At 39.9% G+C, this 11,948-nt stretch overlaps 1 pseudogene; it reads right to left on the bottom strand.

Annotated features, from left to right (window-relative positions):
* Positions 1-1,211: 1,211 nt before the first annotated feature.
* LOC102244669 lies at positions 1,212-7,441 on the bottom strand (annotated as a pseudogene).
* Positions 7,442-11,948: the final 4,507 nt, after the last annotated feature.

Genomic DNA, 11,948 nt, shown 5'->3' with positions numbered 1-11,948 from the left:
TCTATCCTATATAATAAAAGGGTAATATGCAAATTGACCCTAACAGCAGAATGACTGGGAATGACTGGTCACTATGACACACACTGACCACCAGGGGGCAGACGCTCAATGCAGGAGGTGCCCCCTGGTGGTCAGTGTGCTCCCACAGTGGGAGCTCTGCTCAGCCACAAGCAAGGCTGACGGCTGCCAGCACAGCGGTGGTGGCAGGAGCCTCTCGTGCCTCCTCAGCAGTGCTAAGAATGTCCGACTGCAACTTAGGCCTGCTCCCTGTTGGCAAGTGGAAATCCCCCGAGGGCTCCTGGGCTGCCAGAGGGATGTCTGACTGCCAGCTTAAGCCTGATCCCCCTAAGCCAGCAGGTGGACATCCCCCAAGGGGTCCCAGACTGCGAGAGGGCACAGGCCGGGCTGAAGGACCCCTCCCCCCCAAGTGCACAAATTTTTGTGCACTGGGCCTCTAGTAATAAGTAAGAACACAGGCTCTAGGTTTCAGCAACCCATGGTTCAAATTCTTGCTCTACTCTGTGCTAGTTGTGTGACCTTGGGAATATTGCCAAACCTTGGTTTGGCATTTGTAAAACAGAGATAATAATGGTCTCTCTTTCATAGAATTGCTATAAGAATAAAATGAAGTAAGCCCTTTTGTAAAGAAAACATTGGAAAAGTTTAACTAATATTAATCTCTAATGCCCTCATCTTCTCTATGAATTAATTAACATTAAGTGCATGGCTAAAAGGCAATCAGTAGAGGTAAAAATCTGAAGCAAAAATCTAAGATGATACTGGAGAACCAGCCTCTGAATCATTGAAAATTGTGCATTATGGTTGCTTCAGCAGTGGTAATTGGTAAGCCAATTGCCTTAGAACTACAGCTGTTTCTTGCCTTTCTCTATCCTTTTCCCTTTTCTTCTCCTTCATTTCTAACCATTGTCATTATCATCATCTTTTTTTCTTATATCATCATCTTTTAATGCATACTGAGTATCTCATTCATTCAGCAAATGTTAATTAAATGCCAAACTCCCTTTAAAAGAAGTCTCTGATTCCCATGTACTCAGCTTATCTACTTACATAATTTAGACAACAGGTTAAGATTGTTGCTATGAAAGGAGTTTTTTTTTTTTCTTCAACAAGAAGTTGTTATGATTGATAATAGGTATAGAGGCTTATTAATCCAAGAACAACCACAAAGATATTTGACCAGCGTCCAACTCTCACAGAAGATCATTTTCCTCTGCAACTGGTGCAATTCTGATTCCAAAAGCCTTTCTGCCTCCCCAATCTGATAATCATAAACATGATTTTTCAAATTAGGTTTTTATGTCATGCAAAGTAAGCCTAGTTCTTTCTTGCATGATAGGAAGCAGGGGTTTTTTTTGTTTGTTTGGTTGGTTAACTGGTTGGTTTTTTGAGAGAAAGGAAGGTAGAGGGAAAGTGGGATAGAAACATCAATGATGAGAATCACTGATCGGCTGCCTCCTGTACGCCACCTACTGGGACTGAGCCCGCAACCCAGACATGTGCCCTGACTGGGAATCAAACCTTGATCTCCAGGTTCATGGGTCGATGCTCAACCATTGAGTCACACTGGCCGGACAGAAGCAGGCTTTTTAAGGATGTGAGAGAGAAAGGGGAAACTTCCAATCTCCTTTGAGTTTATTTCCAGAAAAAAAAACAACTAGGGTTTCTGTATGGAATATAGATCTTTTTTATTTTCTCGTCTACCCATTACTCAGAGATGTTGTCATTCCTTCCTTGAGAGAAGGCCCAGAAGTTTAATGATGCTTTCTGTGACTCAACGTGATAACCGGACGGTGAGCCGAGGTGTTTTCCCCGGGTCGTGTCTCCCAATGCCGATGCTGAAGCATGAGCTCCGCGGACCAGGAGATTTAAGCAAAAGTGTGGAAATTTTATTACAAGCCCAATAATGGGCTGCCCCCTAAAGCCTTGTAGTCCAGGGGTATATATTCTTTACAAGCCTGCTCTATGTCTACCTGTGTTGTCACCTGATCGATTCCTTCAATTGTTCTTGCCCAGCAAGGGACCTGAACTTCCCGTTTCTATGTGTTCTTCCTCTGTCCCTATGCCGAACTTTTTCTGTTCCTGTGTGCCAGTTCACCTTATTGTTGCAGGCCCTCCCTTGTTTGCCCAGGCCTCCCGCTTTGAGTCCAGAAACATTTTATTATTTCTGCTTGGTTGGTTCCTGTGATTAGGCTGCTCAAACTGCCGTGTCTGCCCCTGCCTATGTTCCACCTGCCTCTGTTCTCCTCTGGACCCCTGCCCTGTCTGCGTGTGTTTCAAGTTCACCCTCTCAAAAGTTTAGAAGACAAAAGAAACTGCCTAAAGGACTGCCTCACTCCCTCGTGCACATCCTGATGTTCTTCTCTCCCTCCTCTTTCCAGCTTTTTTTTTTTCCTCCTTCTTATCCAGGCAGGTGGGCCCATTGGACCAGAAGTTTCCACCCAAGCCTATAACCATCCAGAGCAGTCTTTTTCCCAACATCCAGTATAATGCGCCATCGCTGATGTGGTTCTGATCTCATGCTGCAATTCTGACACAGAGTTACCTCCCGTTTCTGAGATCTGGCCCCACTTCTGGTATCTGAGTTCCTTTCTAGTTCCTTCAATTGACTCCCTTGACTGGATACACTAAAAAATCAATTCCGCCCTGGCTGGTTTGGCTCAGCAGATAGAGCATCACACTGTGGACCGAAGGGTCCCAGGTTCGATTCCAGTCAAGGGCACATGCCTGGGTTGCGTGCTCGATCCCCAGTTGGGGGTGTGCAGGAGGCAGCCAATCGGTGGTTCCCTCTCATCATTGATGTTTCTATCTCTCCCTCTCCCTTCCTCTCTAAAATCAATAAAAATATATTTTTAAAAAATCAGTTTCTCTGAGAAAGGGTCTAATATGTTCTTACTAGTCCCCCATTCCAGATGCTGCTATCTACAAATAGCCCAATTCAAACAGCAGCCTGTCAGTCTAGATTTCTGAATATTCCCTCTCCTAAAGTACCCAGGACTGTGCTGTCCACCTTAGAAAAATTCTCTAACTCCTAGTTATTCCTCCTTTATGTCAACCACTTCCCTAAGGCTCCCTTCCTTTTTCTATTTCCACCCCCATCTGATGTGTACCAGTGAGGCAGGATTTCTTCCCAGGACCTGCAGATGGGTCCAGCTTGTACCTGTCTTGACCTTGTCCACTTATAGTTAATCAGAACATGCTGACCCTGTTCTAAGATAAGACAGTCATCCAACCAACCTACTAGGAAGAATGTGATTCTCATAAGGAAATAGGAAGTCTGAACTTTGAGTTCAAGGCAGCTTGTACATGTGTGGCTCTATACTGTGGGGGAGGAACAAACTTTCCTCTACCCTTAAGGTTCTTCTGGTTGGTCTAATAATCAAATAGACATGAGACAGATTAAATGACCAAACTTAATACATACATAGGTATGGAGGTTCAGAGATAGAAAGGGGGAGGAGCTATATAAGACATCCTGAGCTAGGAAGGAGGTAACACACCTTGGAGGTTTCAAAGGAGGATGATAAGAAGAGCAGATATTTAGTAAATAAAATTTTGTCCTGTCCCACCAGGGGGTCGAAAAGGTTATCAGTGAGAATCTCTTACTCTGGGCAAGGCTCCTAATTCAAGTTCTTCTAGGAGTAGGTAGTTAAAGGGAGGAGCACAAGTTTCTCTTGAGCCTGAAGCTAAAGTTGGAGTGAGTAGCTTTGAATCCCCACAATACCCCTCCTTACATATATCTATTTTCCTACTTTTGAGTCTCTAACTGGGTTTTAAATGATATTGCACTAATTAGAATAATTAGTTCCACTTGCTGAAATTTTAAGAAAATGTAGTATTTTGCATTCTGGAGTATAATAATGACGAAGGATACATACTTTATGCTAGGCACTGTATTAAGTGTTTCATATAATCCAACTCATCTAATCCTCACAACTACCCAGTAAAGTAGGTGCTTTTGTTATCCCCACTTTGCAAATGAGAAAATTAAAGCACAGAGAGTTTAAGTCATTTACCAAAGGTCACACAGCTAGTAGAACTGTTTGTTGAACCCAAGTAATTCTAAGATCACTAAACTATACTGCCACTAAGAAACTAAGGCAGGTCAGGTAGGGGCTCTTAAGATCCTCCTGCAAAATTGACTTTATAGTCCTTAAAATAAAGAACGTTCAGACTGATTGCTCTCGGTGAATCAAGCAACTCCTAGTACATTTGATCCATCTGCATAATACATTTGCTAATGTAAACAGGAAAGCAGCCAAGTACCAGTAAAGTGTGTTTTGTATTTATTAAACAATACTATAAAATTCTAATGAAAACCCCTATTGTAATTCAAACTTGAGATTTTTTTGTTGGTATTCAGAAACTGGCCCAGCTGTTTCTCCAGCTGCCTGGTAATTTGACAGAAACAAAATCAGTGAATCAGTTCAAATTTTGAAAAGGACAATGCATGTCTTTTTGTCTTCATAAGACACCTACATTTAAATTACAATGCAAAAGTAACCAGGCACCGTGTGAGCAAATTTACATAATTGGTGTCAGGGGCCTAACACTGAAGCAAAGGGGGCTAAAAATTGATGGGACTGATAGAGCTGATTATTCTATCCATCTTAGCATCTTTTCAAGCCCTTTTATAATGGAGACATTAAATTACTATGCATATATCCTTTATGTCTAGCTATATTATGAGGGCTTAATTAGGTTAAAGAAAGAAGATGCAACCATAAGGTTTTGCATGTTTGGACTTTGCCTTTTTGTTTAGAACATACATAGTAAAACGCGTGCCCATTGCTGCAAAGATTTCATGCCATTCAGCATTTCTTTTTGACCCATTTGCTCACAAAGCCTGCCACATCTGTTGTACTAAACAGCCGGTTTACCCACCAGAAAACTAATGTGGATAAATCAAGCAAAATTTTAAGAAGGCAAACATCTGCAGTAAATGCGGCCTATGTCCTTCATAGATATTCTTTGTCAGTGGTTCTCAACTTTCTGGCCCTTTAAATACAGTTCCTCATGTTGTGACCCAACCATAAAATTATTTTCGTTGCTACTTCATAACTGTAATGCTGCTACTGTTATGAATCGTAATGTAAATATCTGATATGCAGGATGGTCTTAGGCGACCCCTGTGAAAGGGTCGTTCGACCGCCAAAGGGGTTGCGGCCCACAGGTTGAGAACCGCTGTTCTATGTAGAAAAAAACACTATTTTAATCAGAGATAATTGTTTGCAAGGAATAGACACCAAAACTAACCACTTCAAGCACAAGGGGGTGATGCTTATTGAAAAGATACAGGAGTATCTTTTGGAACCAAAGCTGCAGGACAGCCAGGTCTTGATGTGGGACCTGACATGGAACGTGAACGTTGGGAACGAAAGGTATTCTCTTCATCTCTTCCAGGCTCAAGAATATCTCCTTTTTCTCTGAAGACTGGCTTTCTTTGCTTCAGAATCCCCCTGGTAGAAAATGGCAGTCCAGCCCCAGCTCTGCATCACCTTCTAGCTCCAGTGCCCAAGACAAGCTAACCAAAGACTCTGCACCCCTATTCCCAATACCCCGGAGAGAGAATGTGATGAACTCAGCTTAGGTCCAATCAACTGTGGCCGGGGGAGCAGCATCATATGGATGCTGGGTTGCTCTCCCCCTTAGCAAGTGGGGCCAGAAGGCATTCTGAAAGGATTCGCTACAACACGTTGTTGCCATTCTTTGGAATTAGATGATGATGAACTACAGATGTGTTAGCATTTAAACCTTCTTAGATCGCACTTCATCTATCCCTGCATATTAAACCCACCTTTGTCTCTACCGATAACCTTAAACACTTGAATTTCTCATGTTTGCATCTGCCAAAATCACCAACAAAGTGTTAACAGCTAGTTGTGAACATTTGTCAACTTATACACTTGACCCTCTCTCCTTCTCCTGGAGGATTTCCTAGAAATTTCATTTACATGCTTCAAGAAATTTCACAAGCAATGCCTGCAAATATCTCCACCCTTGCCCCCAAGCTAGGTGATCCGTGACCTACCTACACCTTTCAGTTAGACCCTCCAAATAAATGAAACCAATGTAAATGCCATCTGCTGTGAAATTATATAAAAGGAAAATATAAAGTGATAACCTTGTTAATTAACACATTATAATTTTGACTTTCCAGCTGGAAATGTAGTCACTTCATTAAAGTACAGCCATATCATTGTCAATTTCAAGCGGCATTTCGGGAAAGAATAAATGATGATCCATCTAACGACTGAATTCAAGCATGAAAATCCTGTCCAATGCCCTTTAGCCCAGACCAAAGCCCCTTTCCATTCTAATGAAAAAGTGCTAATGTACTCAGTTTTTAAATTTTTGTAAATTTCCACAATCTATGTGAAAGTCTCTCTCTGGCACCTAGAGCTTCCTTACATATGGAGGATAAATAAGTTCCTATGCTGAATAGCTTCTTAAACTCACTTAGTAAGAACTTAGAATTTTAGGAGCTGAAGATAGAGATGATTTTCAAATTGCATCTGTGCAGAAAATGCTGACTATGGGTACTAGTCCAGGAATAACTACAGCCATTTTTTTTCTTCTTATATTTTCCAAATGAGTCATAAAGGACCCTCTGCATTCAAATAGTGTGTCATGAAATGGGAAAGATAAAATATAGAAATTGGACACTGCTGTCTCTTCTTAATGAGTCCGGCTTTTGGTTACCCAGTGTGAGGCTAGAATAGCCCATCTAAAATAAGAGTGAGTCGGACTCAGTGCCAGCCATTTCCAGTGCACTGCTGTGAAGCACCTCTCCCCGAGGGGGAACAATGCAGCGTCTTTGAGAATGTCTGGTCCAGAGATTCTGAGCCCTGTCTGCAAATTAGAATTTCCTGGAGGCCTTTATGTCTGTTTGTTTGTTTTTATTAGTTCATGTCCTTTATCAACCCATATACAGTTTCTTGTCTTCTGGTTTGTTGAAGCAATAGGTCGGACAACATTTGCCACAATAATGTCTGTCAAAGTGGCTGGTCATAAAAACTCCAGCACCACATTCATCGGAAGGGCACTCCCAAGGAAGGAAACTCATTTCGCCATTCTCATCCACTTTGTAGTATTTCAGGACAGCCAGCTTAACCTTCTTTCTCTGATGCTTGTTCTTCTTGGGAGTGGTGTAAGACTTCTTCCTTTTCTTAGCACCACCACGAAGTCTCAACACAAGATGAAGAATGGACTCCTTTTAATGTTGTAGTCAAAGTATGTCCATCTTCCAGTTGCTTGCCAGCAAAGATTAGTCTTTGCTGATCAGGAGGAATTCCTTCCTTATCCTGGATCTTGGCTTTTACATTTTCTATTGTATCCGAGGGTTCAACCTCGAGAGTGATGATCTTCCCCGTGAGGGTTTTCACGAAAATCTGCATCTTGGCGGTGACTCCACTGCAGATGGCGGATCTGAAAGCTTTTAATTTATTGATTTACGAGAGAGAGAGAGAGAGAGAGAGAGAGAAACATCGATTTGTTGTTACAGTTACTTATGCATTCATTGGTTGATTATTGTATGTGTCCTGACCAGGGATTGAACCTACAACCTTGGCATATTGGGATGATGCAGGACAGTGTAATATTTCCAGGCCTCATAAAGGAAATAGTCAGGATTTCCCATGACAAAGCATGATGATTGGACACATTGCCAAATTCTCTAATCTAGCATGACGTTTGGATGAAAAAAAAAAAAAAAAAAAAAAAAAAAAACAAGTGTAACTTCATAGTTGTAATCAAGCACATCATTTAGAAATAGTTAGGAGGCCCTAAAAGAAATAATGCTTAGGGAAAGTAAGGATTTTAACTTTTGACATTATGACTCTAGTTAATATGATGCCTCTCATGTTTCTTGTTGCAATTAAGTACAGCAACTCCCATTGATTAGTTACCAAACTATTTTTGGTGTAAAAGCTTAGAAGGTTTTAGAAAGCCTTTGGTTACGAAAACATAAAAATTGGGTTCTTGCTCAAGTTCTATTTTGGAGAATAAACCCTTTATTCCAAAGGATCCCAAACAGATCACTATAAATCTGTAGTTATTAGAGCTTTATCTTAAAAATTCCATTACGTGCTTCCCACAGACCTCTGTCTCTTTGGTTTGTCTGGATTCACCTTGAGGACAGAGCTTTCCACTTAATGATATGGCACTCCCATAACCCTCTCCTCTCATAGTCTATCCATTGTCCCTTCCCCTATCCCTGTTGGAACAATGTCAAGGCTTTGAGATTAAAAGAGTTTTTCTTCCTAAGATTATATTATTTTATGTCTCTCTTCAGTTTTGTCCTCTCCTAAGTCATGGAGAAGCCTATTCATGTATGGCACAGAGAAAAATTATTCTCTCAAGATCCCAACGATGCCTGGTTGACATGGCTCAGTGGTTGAGTGTCAACCTATGAAACAGGAGGTCATGGTTCGATTCCCGGTCAGGGCACATGCCCGGGTTGCAGGCTTAATCCCCAGTGTGGGTTGTGTAGGAGGCAGCCTATCAATGATTCTCTCTCATCATTGATGTTTCTATCTCTCTCTCCCTCTCCCTTCCTCTCTGAAATCAATATATATTAATATATATATAGTTTTAAAAAGATCCCAAAGATGTCACCAGTAATAAAGTTTTTATTCTTGTAGATACATGATCACAAAGTCCAAAAATTATTTTTCCTCACTTACATGTTTCTAAAATTTGATGATGAAAACTGAAGCATCTGGGCTGTTTATCACCTGTTCCTAGCTGGAAATCTACAAGGTTGGGGAAACCCAAACATGATCTTCCCAACTCTTCTTGCAGAAGGGCAGTATCAAAATATCAGGCCTATTTCTAGTAGCCCAGAGACTCCTGGAGTCATAAGGGATACCATGGAAGTCCTTGACTGGGTCCTACAGTCTGAGACCAGTTTGTTGTAAAGGGAAAATTTTTGTGCATGACAGAATTGGATGCACATTTCCACAAAACTGGATAATACCGAGATAGGCAGCATCTAACCCTGTGCTTCCACTGAATGTCTCAGTCCCTGATCTCTTCCTACTGTTTCTCCACACAGATACAGCTCTGTACAGTACAGCTCTTTGCTCACTTCTGGTTTTCCTCATGAAACAGTAATCTGGCTTTGACCTGACATTGCAGTACCAGGGACTGATTCTGTCACTGGGAAGGCTTGAATCTTCATAGCCCACCCTGACAATCAGGGAAGGAACTGGCCTTGGGGAAATTCTTCAAGAATAAGCAATACTGCTACCTTGTGGAAGACAATGGTTATACTCTGTGCAGAAATTGTTTTTTAAGTAACCTTTAAAACAGGATTGGAATGGGGCGGGAGATTTCCTTTTCACTTTGTATCTTTGTACATTGTTTGAATTGTTGTCATTTTCACAAATGAATCTTAATTTACAATAAGTTTAGTCCTTTAACAAATAAGTTAAATTTCAAAGAGTAAAAAAAATATTTAGGCTACTTTATTTGATTTTCTATTTTTATTTTTTAAGTAACCTTTAAAACAGGATTGGAATGGGGCGGGAGATTTCCTTTTCACTTTGTATCTTTGTACATTGTTTGAATTGTTGTCATTTTCACAAATGAATCTTAATTTACAATAAGTTTAGTCCTTTAAGAAATAAGTTAAATTTCAAAGAGTAAAAAAAATATTTAGGTTACTTTATTTGATTTTCTAATTTTAAATTTTTATTGATTTTTAGAGAGAAAGGGAGGGAAGGAGAGAGAGAGAGAGAGAGAGAAAGAGAGAGAGAGAGAAACATCCATGAGAGAGAGAAACAATGATTGGTTGCCTCCTGTACTCGCTCCGACTGGGGACCCAAACCACAACCTAGGCATGTGCCCTGACCAGGAATTGTACCTGCAACCTTTTGGTGTACGGATGATGCTCCAACCAACTGAGCCACCCAGCCAGGGCTAGGCTATTTTAAAATATCCTATTGTTGACATCATTTAAAGGTTGTCCTGTCTCCACCTCTAAACTCACTGTGTAAACTTAATCATTTGAATCTGTTTCCACATTAGTAAAATTGGGAGCTGTATTTAATGACATAGATTTTAATTATTGCTCTATTACCTTTGCATTAAAATTTCCCCAACCTTCTTTTACCAGATATTTCCATTAATATGTATGTAACCCACATAACAGAACAATGGAAAATTTTAGTATTGAAAGCTAAATCAAGGTGGTCATTCTAACCCAGTGGTTCTCAGTCCTTGCTGCACACTTGGAATCCATTTAGGATGCTGTAAACATTCCATACCTGGGCCCCACTCCAGACCCAATCATTGTATTAGAATCTCTGAGTGTGGGGTCTCGGCAGTAGGCATCTTTTAAAGTCTTCTCAAATGTGCAGCTGAGATTGAGAACTACTGCCTTTACAGAACTTACAATTCTACTACCAAATTACTGTAGCTTGGATTAATGACTATCCTCTTTTCAAATGTAAATATATCCATAAAAGTTAAATTAACCAAATGTGTTTTTTTTTTTAATTCAAATTAGCTTACTACTAGTAGTTTCTTCCTAACCTCTAGCCCCGTGAAGAGATTTATCATTTAAATACGATTAGGGGGAAAGATAACTCATTTCCGAGTGTATCATGAAACACTTTGAGAGAGGTTAGGTCTGCATGGGCTGCAGAAAGGGAAGCAGTGAGGAACTAGAAATCATCATGAGGACACTGCAAATGTGAATAATGGAAGAGGATGAACCAGGGAGCAGAGGAATGGAAAGGAGTGGAAGGTGAACCAAAGACTAGTTGCAATGACTTAAAATTTTGTCTAGGTCAAAAAATTTTTTTTTTGTCTAGGTCAAAGAGTATAAAATTCCAGCTATGAGATTAATACATTTGGGGGATCTAGTGTACAGCATGATGATTATATTGAACAATACTATATTATGTACTTGAAAGTTGCAAAGAGAGTAGGTCTTAAATATCTCACCGCAAAAAAAAGGAATGGTAGTTTTGAGATGATGACACTGTTAGCAAAGCTATGGTGATAATAATTTTGCAATATATAAATGTATCAACTCAACAGGTTGTACACCTTCAATTTACACAATGTTATATATCAATTTTATCTCAATAAAGGTGGAAAACATTTTTGCTAAAAATTTCCCTTAATCCAGTCCATAATGTAATCCTTCCTAATATCAAATCTTTCAGGTTGAGTAGAGAAGGAGACTAGATGCACAGAGAATCTTAGTATGATTTCTACATATTATTTAATTGATTAAATATTTCACGTACTGTACTTACAGTAGTCCTTTATCAGTGGGGGATACATTCCAAGACACTCAGCGATGCCTGAAACCTGGAATAGTACTGAACTCTATGATTTTTCATATACACACATACACTTTACAGCTTCTCTTCAGCATATCAGTTTCCAACATCACTACTCTTGAACTTTGGGGCCATTGTTAAGTCAAATAAGGTTTACTTGAATACAAGTACTATGATACTGGCCATGGCCACTAAGTGACTAAGGGTGGGGGGTGCATATAGCCTAGAGACTTTGGACAAAAGGGTGATTCATGCCCTGGGCAGATCATAGCAGAACAGCTCAAAATTTCATTGTGCTACTCGGAGAGGCAGCAATTTAAAACTTATGAATTGTTTATTTCTGAAATTTTCTGTTGAATATTTTCAGACCACTGGTGACCACAGGTAAACAAAACTGCAGAAAGTGAAACCTCAAATAAAGGAGAACTTTTGTATTTGTTTTTTTACATAACGTATGTTTTTTTAATCTTTACAATTAATGAAGTACTTATTATTTCCACTTTACAGATAAGAACACTGGAATTGAAGGAACTTGTGTCAACCTTTTTTGCTTCGTCATTTTGAAAAGAAATTTAATCAAAAGATAATTCTATCTTAATGTATCTATTTGGTATCTGAAAGGATATTTATATATAT

This window comes from Myotis brandtii, unplaced genomic scaffold, assembly GCF_000412655.1.
Source record: "Myotis brandtii unplaced genomic scaffold, ASM41265v1 scaffold521, whole genome shotgun sequence".
Classification (NCBI taxonomy): Eukaryota; Metazoa; Chordata; class Mammalia; order Chiroptera; family Vespertilionidae; genus Myotis; species Myotis brandtii.
Note: the sequence above shows the minus strand (reverse complement) of the source record. Positions and strands in the feature narration are given on the sequence as shown.